This window comes from Chrysemys picta, chromosome 4, assembly GCF_011386835.1.
Source record: "Chrysemys picta bellii isolate R12L10 chromosome 4, ASM1138683v2, whole genome shotgun sequence".
NCBI lineage: Eukaryota > Metazoa > Chordata > Testudines > Emydidae > Chrysemys > Chrysemys picta.
In genome coordinates, this window is record NC_088794.1 from 22,049,041 (window position 1) to 22,062,396 (window position 13,356).

Sequence of the window (13,356 nt, forward strand, 5' to 3'; positions counted from 1 at the left end):
CATTGTATCCCCACAGGGAACTAATCTGGAATAGCCACTGCAGTCCATTTCCTTCTGGAGACAAGCCCCCAATCCCATCAGGGCCGGGAAGGAGCATTTTGTTCTGCAGTCTTAGATCTTGATGGCCGCATAGTTATACATAGATTAAACACCCCCACCTCCTGCTATCCCTCCTCATACCCTCTCCTCTCATTTCTCCTCCTTTCCGTCTCCCTGTGTCCATCCCTGCCCCCAGGCCTCTCTCTTTTCACACATCCCCTTCCATTTCTCTCTGCTCCTTCCCCAGCCTCTCCACTCCATCCTTGCCTTGTCTGGTTCTTTGCATGTATCCATTTCTCTCTTCCATTCCTGCACTAGTTTTAACCAACAGTGAAGAGGCTATTTTAGTAGCCCACTTGGCCTTCTCAAAGCTATTTGTGGGTCTGTAATACCTTCCAGGACCTTCCCCCCAGTATTTCATGGTGTTGGCTGAGACGGGAAGCTTCATAACTACCTTGTAGATGTTCCATTGGGTTGAAAGGTGGCAGATGAAGGCCTCAGAATCGAAGGCTTAATTATCTTTAGATACATCTGCTCCTGCATTTGACCGGGGGTAACTCTACTGCAGTTGAAGAAATGGTCCCTATTTCTACACCCACCTGGCCTGATGGGTGTAGAAATCAAGACAGTTGATGCCACGCTGGGGCTGTTGCAGTATTGTGGGAGCAGAACATGCTGCCGGGCTCAGCAGTGGCTTTGATCAGCATGCCGGGTGCTGAACCCTTGGAAAAAAACAGGCCCCTGATCTGAGGGCTGAGCACTTGAAAACCAGGCCCTGGGCTCTTGAGAAAATCTGGACCCACTGGCACCTTAATGGTGTCTGAGAGATTAGCCACCCGAGAGGGAGTCATGGGGGAAAAGGGTGTTAAAAAAGGCCAAGCTATTAAAGAGTAAGAAGGGGGCTCCTCGACCATCCTGATGAGCAGTGCCCCATGGAAGGCCTAGGTTTGATTTTCCCAGCCCAGCCCCTGGCTGGCAGGAATTTGGAGAGCTATGGAGACCGCCTGTTCAGCCTCGGGCCAGGAGGGACACTAGTGACCCCTCAGGTTGATTACCCACATCAGTGCTCCCCGAGGTACTGTAGCTGCCATCTGGCCCACCTTGGCACTTATCCAGCTTGGCCATACCTACACTACAGCCCTTCAAGGTTAGGGGCCAGATCCTGGAGTCACTCCACGGAAATAGATGGAGCTACATACCAGACGAGCATCTAACTCAGCATTTTCACTGGTGGCTAGTAATTTGTATTTATTGCTTCTGTTTTTGGCCATGTGGCTGCATGTAATTAACCCTCACAGATTCCTGTATGTCTGGGTGTAGCAGTGTGGACTCACCAGCATGGCATCTCCTGCTGGTTGCCTTGGGAATTAGCTCCTCAGCCTCAGAGCGCTCCCTGCTGGCCGGTGTCTCACCTGCCACAGGCCCAGTGTCCCTCCTGGACCCCAGTGCCCCTTACCTTAGAGTGCTGCCCCACAGCAGTGCCTCCACACTCTGGGTCTCCCTTCCCAAGGGAACCCCCTCCCCCTATGCCCATCTTGCCTCAGTGGCTACTGCCAGTCGTCATCTAGCCCCCCTTTCTCTGGAGCAAACTGCAGTCTGTAATGGCCACTCATCGTTGGCAAGGGGGTTAGACCTGCTGCCTTTGCCTATCCCGGGGCTGCACCCCCAGTACCTGCTTAGGCCTTAAACAAGGCCTCAGCCTGGGGAGTTGCCAGGCTGGAGCTCTCCAGCTCCTCTTGCCCTTCTCCAGCACTGCTCAACCCCAGGTACCCTATGCTCCCAGGCAGCTAGGTCCTTCCCACTCCTAAGCTGGAATGAGAGTGACCTAGTGCCTCCCTTAGCCCTTATGTCAGGGCCAGGTGTGGCCTGATTGGGGGTGGCCAATCAGCCTACCCTTTCCCCCAGGAGCGGAGTAACTGCCCCGCTACAGTGGGGGTCATTATTATTATCCCCATTTTAGAGATAAGGAAACTGAGGCACCAAGTAAGAGGAAGTGATTTGCCTAGGGTTACACAGCAAGTTGGGGGCAGAGCTGGGATGAGGACTCAGAACCTCCTGTCTCCCAGCCCTCAGCTCACTCCCCCGCACCTTGCTTTCTGATTGTGAAGCGCTTTGAGAGCCCCCAGGATGAAAGGACCTGACAGACCGCACCCCGGCATTCGTATCACTGAAAGGTAGGCTGTACACTGACTGGGTATGTAAAGCAGAACACAAGGAAAGCCAACACAGGACCCTGCTGAATCCCCATTGGTCCAAAGACATGTCCCTGTGCTGCGTCCTTAACTCATTCCCTTGCCCTTCTCCTCTGAATGGCAGCTGCGTGAGGAGTGGCTGGTTTGACTACCCAGACTCAGGATTTCCTGCCTTTGGCTGAGGCCCTGTGGTCCTACCAGTGAAATGTTGGAGAGGGAACTTGTCCTTTATTTACCACCCTTCCATCTCCCCTGCTACTAATGTCCCTGCACCCCAGCAACATGTTTGGGGGTGCAGAGCTTGGTACGGTCCCTGGCAAGCTCTGAGGGGAGAGAGAGGCACCCTGCCCAGGCTGACACAAAACCTCTCCAAAGGGGGTCCAGCGTTGGCCTGTTGATATTCAAGGGGGAATCTGTACCACTGAGGCCTGGAGAGAACATCCTGTGGGGAACCTGAGAGCAGCACCGATGCCTTCAGCAGCTTCTCCTTCCCACTGGGCTTGGATATGACTGAGAGAAATTCCTTGCCAGACCCGTGGGCATCTCTCTCTCTCCCTCCTTCCCCATCTCTGCCCCTTAGAAACCCACCATCTTTTATCAAACCAGCCCTTTCATGTCCCCTCCACCTCCCTCAGCCAGCGCGGCTCTGCCGGAGAGAGCCAGCTCGCTCCCATTGTGCTATCTTTGGGTCCTAAATTAAAATTTATGACATCTTGAAATGAGCAGTGAGGGTAATTTTGCTTCTTAGCGAAGATGCTAATGAGTCCCCTTAATGGCGTGAATAAGGAGTTGACGGGTCATGTGTCACTTTGCGCAGCCCGCGCCGGTGGTGTAATGGCCGCAGTAAGTGTCTGTAATTATACCCTGTCTCGCTGTATTTTGGCAGCCGTGGTGGGAGAACAGGCGGCTCACTCACATACAAGGGAGGAGGGGGAAGGGGAGAGAAGGAGAAATCCCAGAGACCCCTGCGCTTCTCCCTGGTCTCTGGGTCTGTCCCTCAGTCCTTGCGTCTCTTTGATGCAGCAGGCTTTCTGGGCTTGGCTGGCAGCGTGGAAATGTTCCCTCGTTTCTGTCCTAAAGCGCAAGCTGGCTGAAGATTGGTTTGTTTGTTTTTTCACAAAGTCCCTCCACCCCCTGCTTCATCATAGCTGAGGCTGGCACTGTTTGTCACAGGAGATGGCAAAGACCTGTTAGATCAGTGAATGCCGAGCAGGAAACAGTCTCCAGGGGTGGGGGTCAGGGATGAAGTAACGGAGAGCCCAGAATGAGCACAGCTTCCCCATCGCTGCTCAAAACAGAGGGGAGATGTCCATCCCCACTTGGCTTGGGTAAGCAGCACATGCCCCCTTCTCTCCCTGGCCTGGGTGTTGCCCCCACAGTTTCCCCACCTCTATTACTGATGCAGCAACTGCTTCCCTGCTGTTCAGTCTATTTTAACCCACGGGACAGGAGGTATCAGCCATGTGAACAGATGCTGCCCGAGCGGTTGAGTTCATTCCTGGATTGATTCCGATGACCGACAGGGTTTCACTGGTGAAACGTCTGACCCTTGATCTCAGCCGGAAAAGCCCCGAATTTACCCCTGAGATTCTTGAATGATTTGTTGTGCTATGGAAACATTTCACAGGGAGGCAACTGTGGTAGGGGGAGAAATCTGCCCTGTTTACTCCCCAACATACAGAACAGGTGATTGTGACCTGGGCAGGAGGTGGACTCTGCCAATGCATTTCATCCCAACTCTCACTGATTCCCTCCACCCAGCTCCTTGGCCCTTGTTCCCATTCACGAAACCCAGCATGAGTACTAAGGGCACATGCACACTCGGCAGTACCATCACTACTCCCACCGTGTCAGGCTCGATTTTCAACAGACTTCAATCCCTATGTGCCGAGCTCGGTAGAAAATCTGTCGCTAAGGGTTTGTCTACGCACGGAGTTCATCAGGAATAATCTGCTTCAAATTCACACCCTAATTTATTCCAGAATAGTTTCATGTGTAGACAAGCCATTAGTTTTGGGGGGGTCCAGCTTTGCCAGGGGTGGCAATTCAGAGCAGGGTTAGATGACATGATTAAAATGCCAGACATGGTTGTGTCTACTGTCGCTAGCAACTCTGCTAGACCCACGCTGGGGAAGCACTAGCGCAGACTACAAACTCTTTTGGGGCAGGGGCTGTATCTTTGTTCCCTGTTTGTACAGCACCTAGCGCGATAGATCCATGGCTGTGGCTCCGAAGCACTACCGCAATACATGTAATTAATTAACAGGTAAGGCCCAAGTAGCTAGAATACACAGCAATTGACTCAGTTGTAGTTGGCTCTCCAGGCAGTCAGGAGTTTGGCACAGAAGGGCGTCCAGCATGGGAGAGTTTTACAATCCCTTTGCTGGGTGGAGTATATTTACACAGAATTGTATTTACACAAAGTCAAGTGACATATAGTGAGACTCATAGGCTTTAAGGTCAGAAGGGACCATTGTGATCATCTAGTCTGACCTCCTGCACACTGCAAGCCACAGAACCTCATCCACCCATCCTGTAATAGACCCCTAACCTCTGGCTGAGTTACTGAAGTCCTCAAATCTTGATTTAAAGACTTCAAGTTACAGAGAATCCACCATTTACACTAGTATTTGACCAGCCTGGCTGGGTTGTTTTTTTTATGGATTTGCCAGTTGCCAGAAAAAGAATTTAATCTACTGGTTTTTGTTTTACGTGGGTCTAAAGATTTGCATTATTAGCACAATGCACTGGGATATCTAATGTTAAAAGTTTCGGTGTCCAAGATAAAGATACTGCAGTGTTCCCAGTTCTGCAGTTTTAAGCGATAACAGATCAAAACTGTTGAAAACACAGCAGCTGTCTGCCCACCACCAAATCTTTAGACTGACTAGAGGAATCGCCTCAGTACTGAAGTGGTCAAATGTGAACTTTGCATTAGATGCAACCTCAGCTATTCCTGTCTGGAATTCTATGACATCGCCGTTCAAAATAAGAAATCGCTAGAAATGGCAAAATGGAACGGCAAATATAAATTCAAGAATAGACTCGATGGATTCTTTTTATGTATAAAGGTCCAAAACGCTCACATTCATGTATATAGTTAAAATACAGATTTGATGCAGTTTGGGAAAAAATCATCTCAGTGAAGACGGACACAAACAAAGCAGCTTGGAGAACACGCCCAAGGTAAGAAAATGAATTGTGAAATTAAAAAAAAAAAGAATATTGGGTTCTTTTTCCTTTCCTTCTGTTTTCTGAGCCTTTTGAGCTGCACTTGGGTACTGTTTTCAAGCTCTTCTCTGCTGTGGCGAGGGCTAGAAACTTACCTTTTCCCCTTTTAACAAAAGCTGAGATTCTCACCTGACTCCAGGAGCTGGGACTTTAACCAAACCACCAAATATTCTGAAACTTGCTATAAAAGCATGAGAGTTGGCAGCACTGTATTGGGGTCTAGCCCTGTCCAGAGCAGGTCCAGAATGAAGGCATCTTGTACCAGGCGCAACACTGATCCAGTGCCGTCTCCTAATACATACGCTCTCCAAGCAGCCCTCGATGTAGCCAACACAGCGGCAAGATCTACCGCTACGGCGATAGTCATGCGACGGGGCTCATGGCTCTCCTCTTCCTTTTTTCCTCGAGAAGTTCAGAACACGATTGAAGATCTCCCCTTCGACGGTGACAAACTTTTTGCTTCTAACACGAATGAAGTGCTTCATTCAATGAAAGACTCCAGAACAACCCTCCGGTCTTTAGGTCTCCAGACACCTACGGCAAGGAGACGACAATATCGATACCAACCATACCAACGGCCACGTTATCCCGCATTTACACAACCTTCCCATAGACCGCAGGAACAGCAACAGCCGCAACGTCCACGACCAAGATTCCAGCGACGTCGCCCAAACTCTACAGGGGCGCCTCAACCCCCATCAGCTAATAGGCAGATTTGAAAACTTGGTCGAGGGTTTAGAAAACAATGCCCTCACTCCAGCCGACACACCAATCTTTGGACACCGCCTACGACCTTTTTTCCAACAATGGAGGAGCATTACCTCCGACAAGTGGGTCTTAGAGGTAGTTACAATTGGATACGTCATCCCGTTCCTCTCCTTACCTCCCACCCACCCACCCTCCCCGTCCCTCTTCAGGGACCCTTCTCACGAGCAGCTACTCCTCCAAGAAGTGCAACATCTCCTTCATCTGGGAGCAGTAGAAGTCGTGCCAGAGCAACACAGAGGGAAGGGTTTTTACTCCCATTATTTCTTAACAGAGAAGAAAAATGGGGGATGGCGACCAATCCTCGATCTCAGGCGGCTCAACAGATTCATCAAAAAACAAAAGTTCAAGATGGTGACCCTCAATACCATAATCCCAGCGCTGGAGCAGGGCGACTGGTTTTCTGCCCTCGACCTACAAGATGCCTATTTCCACGTCACTATACATCCGGCCCACAGACGTTTCCTCCGGTTTACCCTTGGTTCCACACATTTCCAATACAGGGTACTCCCCTTCGGACTATCTACAGCCCCCCGTGCTTTTTCCAAACTTCTAGCTGTAGTCACTGCTCACCTCAGGAGACAAGGGATAATAATATTTCCGTACCTCGACGATTGCCTCCTCAAAGCTTCAACATTCGACGAGGCGTTCCGGTTCACACGACTCACAGTCGAGTGTTTTCTTTCTCTCGGCCTACAAATAAACAGAGACAAATCCACATTACGCCCCACCCAGCACCTTCAGTTCATAGGCGCAGACCTCGACTCTCGGACCGGGCTGGCATCGCTCCCACCCGATCGCTACAATTCCATAAAACAACTGACTACAACTATTTGCAACAGCCCTCAGGTAACTGCCCGAGACTGCCTACAACTACTAGGTCACATGGCCTCGTGCACTTTTGTCGTCCAGAATGCACGCCTGCACATGAGGTGCTTCCAAGCGTGGTTGGCAACGGTTTACAAACCGAATGTGCATTCTTTAAACAAGACTCTCTCCCTGCCTACTCCAGTCAAAGGCTCGCTACGCTGGTGGACCGTCCACTCCAACCTTTGTTCTGGAGTCCCGTTTCTTCAACAGACTCCATCACGCATTCTGACCACCGATGCATCTATGACAGGGTGGGGTGCACATATGTCTCATCACACAGTACAGGGACTATGGTCACCAACCGAGACCTCCCTGCACATAAATGTACTAGAACTTCGAGCCATTCGCAACGCGTGCCGTCACTTCCTGCCACTAATCAAACATCATCACGTACGCATAATGACGGACAACATTGCTTGCATGTTTTACGTAAACAGGCAGGGCGGAGCTCGTTCCCATTCGCTGTGCACAGAGGCGATGAAGCTCTGGAATTGGTGCATTCTGAACAACATCCGGGTATCAGCTGCTTATCTTCCCGGGATCATGAAAACCACAGCGGACGAACTGAGCAGACGCTTCCCATGGGAACACGAGTGGGAGATAGACGACAAAACCATTCACGAGGTATTCAGCATCTGGGGCTACCCTACAATAGACCTCTTTGCAACTGCAAAGAACAAGAAATGTCTCAATTTCTGCTCCAGAGCAGGACTGGGCAAACGTTCCCTGGGGGACGCATTCATGATCTCATGGCATCGAAACCTATTCTATGCGTTTCCCCCGATACCAGTTCTCAACAGGGTCCTGATAAAAATACGAACGGATCGAGCCAAGGTGATCCTCATTGCCCCATCGTGGCCCAGACAACCATGGTTTCCCTTCCTCACCAGAATGTCAATCCAACCACCAGTCTCCCTGCCACTTATTCCGAACCTTCTATCTCAACAGCACGGTCGTTTTCTCCACCCCAACCTGTCCATGCTTCACCTCAAGGCCTGGTTCCTACGTGGTTCTCCCAACGCGAATTAGATTGCTCCGAACAAGTTCAGGAGGTGCTCCTACATAGCAGAACGCAATCTACTCGCAAGACCTATCTTCAAAAGTGGAAACGATTCACACATTGGTGTTCTGCCAAACACCTTTCTCCTACCTCGGTACCTCTTCCGCTTATATTGGACTATCTCTTGGGCCTTAAGCGAACCGGCCTTTCTTTCAGCTCCATCAGGGTCCATTTAGCTGCTATTACGACTTTCCACGACAGAGTTGATGATATGTCTGTCTTTGCTCACGCTACTACGAAGCGTTTCCTCAAGGGCCTACAAACCTTATATCCAGACATTAAACAACCAACCACCCCCTGGGACCTTCATCTGGTACTGTCTGCCCTAACTCAACAACCCTTCAAACCCCTAGCCACGTGCTCCCTTTTACACCTCTCCATGAAAACTGCGTTTCTAGTGGCAATTACTTCTGCCAGACGGGCAGGAGAAATGGCAGCTCTCATGGCTCATCCACCATATACGATATTTTTTAAAGACAAGGTTACCCTCAGATTGCATCCCAAATTTCTTCCGAAGGTACACTCATCATTCCATATTAATGAACCCATACACCTCCCGACTTTTTTCCCGAAACCACATGCAAACTCCTTTGAAGCCTCAATGCATACACTAGATGTTCGCAGAGCCTTGTCATTCTATTTGGATAGAACCAAACCCTTTAGAAACTCCTCTAGACTTTTTGTCTCTATTGCAGAGCGCTCCAAGGGCATGCCTATTTCTACCCAGAGACTCTCGAACTGGATCTCCCAGTGCATCCGACTGTGCTATCAGATGAAAGGGGTTGCACCTCCAGATGGCATTAGAACACACTCCACTAGATCTCTGGCTGCCTCCATCGCGTTCTTACGCAAAGTCCCCTTGGCTGACATTTGTAAAGCAGCCACTTGGTCATCGGACCATACTTTTGCTAAACACTATGCCCTTATTCAAGGCCCTTTATCTGACATACGCTTGGGCAGGGCGGTACTCTCGACGGCGTTCCTACCAGATCCGAAGTCCCTACCTCCTTAAGATACACTGCTTTTAAGTCACCTGTAGTGGAGCACCCACAGGGACATCTCTCGAAGAAGAAGAGGAGGTTACTCACCCTGTGCAGTAACTGACGTTCTTCGAGATGAGTGTCCCTGTGGGTGCTCCACTACCCACCCTCCTCCCCTCTACTTCGGAGTTGGGGGGCCTCCGTGGTAGAGAAGGAACTGAGGAGACCGGCCACGCATGCGTTCTATTACCCTAGAGCCACAGCGGGGGGGCAGATTCTGAGCATGCGTGGCCGCTATGAGCACTGCTGTAAAAATCTCCGGGCGAAGGCGCAGGGACGCACCAGCACCTCCTGTATTCAGGAGCCAGGTTAGGGAAGCCCCAGCTGATGGTATCAACTATAGACCATTCCCACTGGGCTCAGAGGTCCCTGTGTTTTCCCCTGGAGTGCCTCTTGTGAGAGGAATGTAAAAAGTCCACAGCCTGTGGGAATCCACCTCGCATGGTGGGCTGAGCTGCGACATTGTGACTTGGGGCTGCAGGGCAATGCTGAGTCATGGCCATGTAGGCTGCTCTTTAGGAAACTAAATACCTTTGAGAAAGACCAATTTAGGGGTAGGCCACCCAGGTGACCGCCTGGGGTGCTGGACTTGGGGGGCGCTGGGCTCAGGGGGGGCTGGGTTTTTTTTGTTAGTGACAAAAGGGAAAATAGAATGTTTGAAGTGACATGTTTCAGGTATTCTGTATGTGGAGTCATTTTTCATGAACCTCCTAGAATGTTCTGGACCTTTCTGGAATCTTGTGGAACCTTCCAGACTTTCTGAGAACTACATTTTCCTCAAACTTCCCAGAATGATGTCCGCCAGGCCCTCGTGGGTAGATAAGAGGCGGGGCATCACCAGTCCATCAGTGAGATAAAAATACAGATTTACAGATCCTAGTGTGCAAATTTACCATCTTATATGACATGGATAAATCATGCATGGAAATTGTGCATCAAAGTTGAGAAATGGGCTACAAATGCAATAAAAACTAAGGTATTCAAAAGGGTGCAGGAACAATTTTTATAGTGTGTGTGTGGGGGTGGGGGTGTGCTGAGAACAATTCAAACAAACTGTAAACCCTGCATATGATGGAAACCACTTCAGGCCAGGGAGTGCAGCAGCACCCCTAGTTCCAGCACCTATATAAAAGTTTAACAAATGAAGCGAGGGCTAGCCTTTGGTCTAGCCTTTGAGGATTTGGTCTGTAGTGTTTTACACCCATTTGCACATGACTCTACAGGTTGCAAAACAGAGCAGAATTGGGCCTATTCATTTCCTCCTTATCATTCATGAATGGACCTTCGGAATCCTCTCCAGTGTGACCCCCCATCCCGGATTAGTTCGTAAGAGGACTTGTTATTCCTCTTTACCCCTCGAGTTAACATTAGCTCATCCTGCCACGTTTGGGTGCCCTTATCTTTCTCCCGGCATCTCTTAGTGGATTTTGTGGTTGCTTCCAACTTTCTTATTATTTAGATGCTGCAGGTAAGAGCTTGAGGGCCCCATTGTGGTGGGCCTGGCACAAACACAGAGTGAGAGACAGCCCCTGCCCTGAAGAGCTTACAAACCCAACAGGCCCATAAAGGGGAAGAGATGGGAAGTACTATTATCCCTGTTTACAAATGGGAAACTGAGTCACAGAGCGATTGCATGCCTGTGTGTGACAGCTGCCATCTTGGCCAACGTGCCAGAGATTGCCAGCGCTGCAAGTGTGAGTCTTTCCAGCCTGTGCTGCTGAGCCAGGCCCTGGAGCTGGGAGCTGTAACCGGTCACTTCCTCGGTGGATCAGGCACAGAGTGGGACAGATGACCCACAGTAACCCAAGGGTTACACTAGGAAACTGTGACAGAGCCAGGATTCAGATCTCCTGAGTCCCAGTCTATGGCCTTAACTGTGAGACCATCCTTCCATCTTTAACCTCAGAGCTCAAAGTCAGTCCTGGGGAAGTCCTATTCACTGACTCCTGCACCTTCTTTGGGTGCACTCCTTGATGATCACAGCATAGACCAGACCAGGCCAAATGCAGTGCCTTCTGCAAAGGCACAGCTCAGAGCAGCCTGGGGCAGTTTTCCTTGGCTCTGTGTCATATGCTATTGTACCATGAATTTTGTGCATATGGGGGCAAGGGGATCCTGTGACACAGAAATTTTGCTCAGACCTTCACCTCTTTTTCCCAAGAACATGTCTTCCCTTCATGCATCCATTATGCTCTCTTCTCTGTACCTCCCTGCGCTTTGGAGACGGAAGCCAGGGTTCCCTGTCTCATGAGTGAGTACCGTGGTTTTATGCCCCACCCAAACAGCCGCTGCAGAAACACCGAGCTCCTCGTTGCTACGCGAAAGCACCGGTTCAGTGCTCAAATGTGCGGTCCAGTGTGCAGTAGCCCAGAAAATCATTCAAGCATGCCTGTAGGGAAAACCATTAACACACCCCACAGCAGACTGAGTGGTCCAGTGGCTTGGGCACTAGGTTAAGATTGAAGAGGCCTGCGTTTAATTCCCAGCTACACCACAGACTGTCTGCATGACCTCGGGCAACTCACTTAGGCCCAGATCCTCAAAGGTTTTTAGGTGCCTCGCTCCCATTGATTTCACGTCTCTTTGCCTCAGTTTCCCATCTGTACAATGGGCATAATAGCACTGCCCTACCACACAGGGGTTGTGAGGCTAAATACAATGAAAAGAGTGAGATGCTCAGATAAGTACCTGAGATTGACTGATAGCCTACGAGAGCTAATGCGGGGGAACTGCCTGACCGTGGCTCACAGATCTCCCCCATGCGATTATGCAAAGGTGTGCAGAGTTTGTAGCTTGCAGTGCTCCAGGGCTGAGCAATTAGACCAAGACAGAACAGTTCACGACAGACCCTGGGTACTGCTCAGATCAAGTTGGACCATCACCTGGGACTTATAGGCTCCAGTGGCTTTACCTCCTTATCAAAGACCAAGGAAGCTCCATCGATGCATGGAAATCCTCTCTTGCACATACTGGACCTGTGCCTTTCTTCTCTTGGATGCTAACATCTCTGGGCAGCTATGATCTATTTTATGCTGATTTATGTGGAACCCACTTGTTCTCCTGGCAAGTTGCCAACATGGCCCTTTTCTGGGTAAAGTTTGGCCAACCCTCTTTCCCTCTTTTCCTTGTTTCTAAATTGCCCATGACATCCTTTGGCTGGATGCTTGGATCCCTGGGCAGCTGTGCTCTGTGTTATGCCAATTAAGTACTGCCCTTGTTGAGTAGCCAATGTGTCATCTTGGCCAGGCAGTGTCTGGTCACCCTCGCCTCCCCTGGATCTAAATTCAACAAGCCGAGATCTTACTAGGCCAATGTCGAGTGTTGAAATCAGTCTGCTAATTCCACCTGCCGTGGGGAAAAACCGCCGATGTCAAGGGAAGCCCCCGGAGATCGGCCATCTCCAAAAGAACTTCCCGTGGAATCAATGAAAGTGTCTATTACAGAGACACAAGTGGCAGCGTTTTAAAGGACAATATCAATAATCTGCAAAGAGCTGTTCGCGTGCTCAGACTGGGGCTGGCAAGCAGATTGCCAGAGAGATCACAACCACTGAAATATTGAAGTACTTGCATACAAACTGCTCTTTCAAGTATTTTTGACAAGGGTACTAATTAAATCTTAATTGACACTGCACTAATTAGCTTCTTAATTACATGGAACCACATAATTAGCAGCACACTCTGCGCTAATTGTTAATTAGGAAAACCAGCCCCCTGTCCCCCCGCCTCCCCTTGTCTCTTTTAACTAAAGAGCCTCTTGTATAGAGAGGAGATGGGAACAATAGAGCTGGTAAATCCCCCTTCAGAAGGGCCGGCTGCCCCAGGAGAGAGCGGCTGCTGATTCTGCACACAAGGGCTGTGGGTGTGTGGGCTCCAGGTGTGGAGGCTTTTGGGAGGGGGTCGCAAAGGGTAACCCCCCCCCTAAAAAGATAGGCAGGGGCAGGAATGGGTGATGTTTAATGAGGCCCTAGGGTGAGAGGTGTTCTAGATCTAAGCGCAAAGTGTTCATTCATGATTATTAATTATCAGTATTGTGCAAAGGAATCCCCGGTCTGGAAAGCTTACGAATGAACCAGTGGGCAGCAGATCATTTAACCCTTCTTGTGCCCAGCGGCTCAACCCCTCTGTGCCAGTCTCTGCTCTCTAGCTCTTCCAGGACA

General features: G+C 50.1%; 1 long non-coding RNA gene across 1 annotated transcript in view; it reads right to left on the reverse strand.

Annotated features, from left to right (window-relative positions):
- The window catches only part of LOC122173610 (uncharacterized), a 50,081-nt gene that overhangs the window by 8,110 nt on the left and 28,615 nt on the right, over positions 1-13,356 (reverse strand). The window lies entirely within an intron of this gene.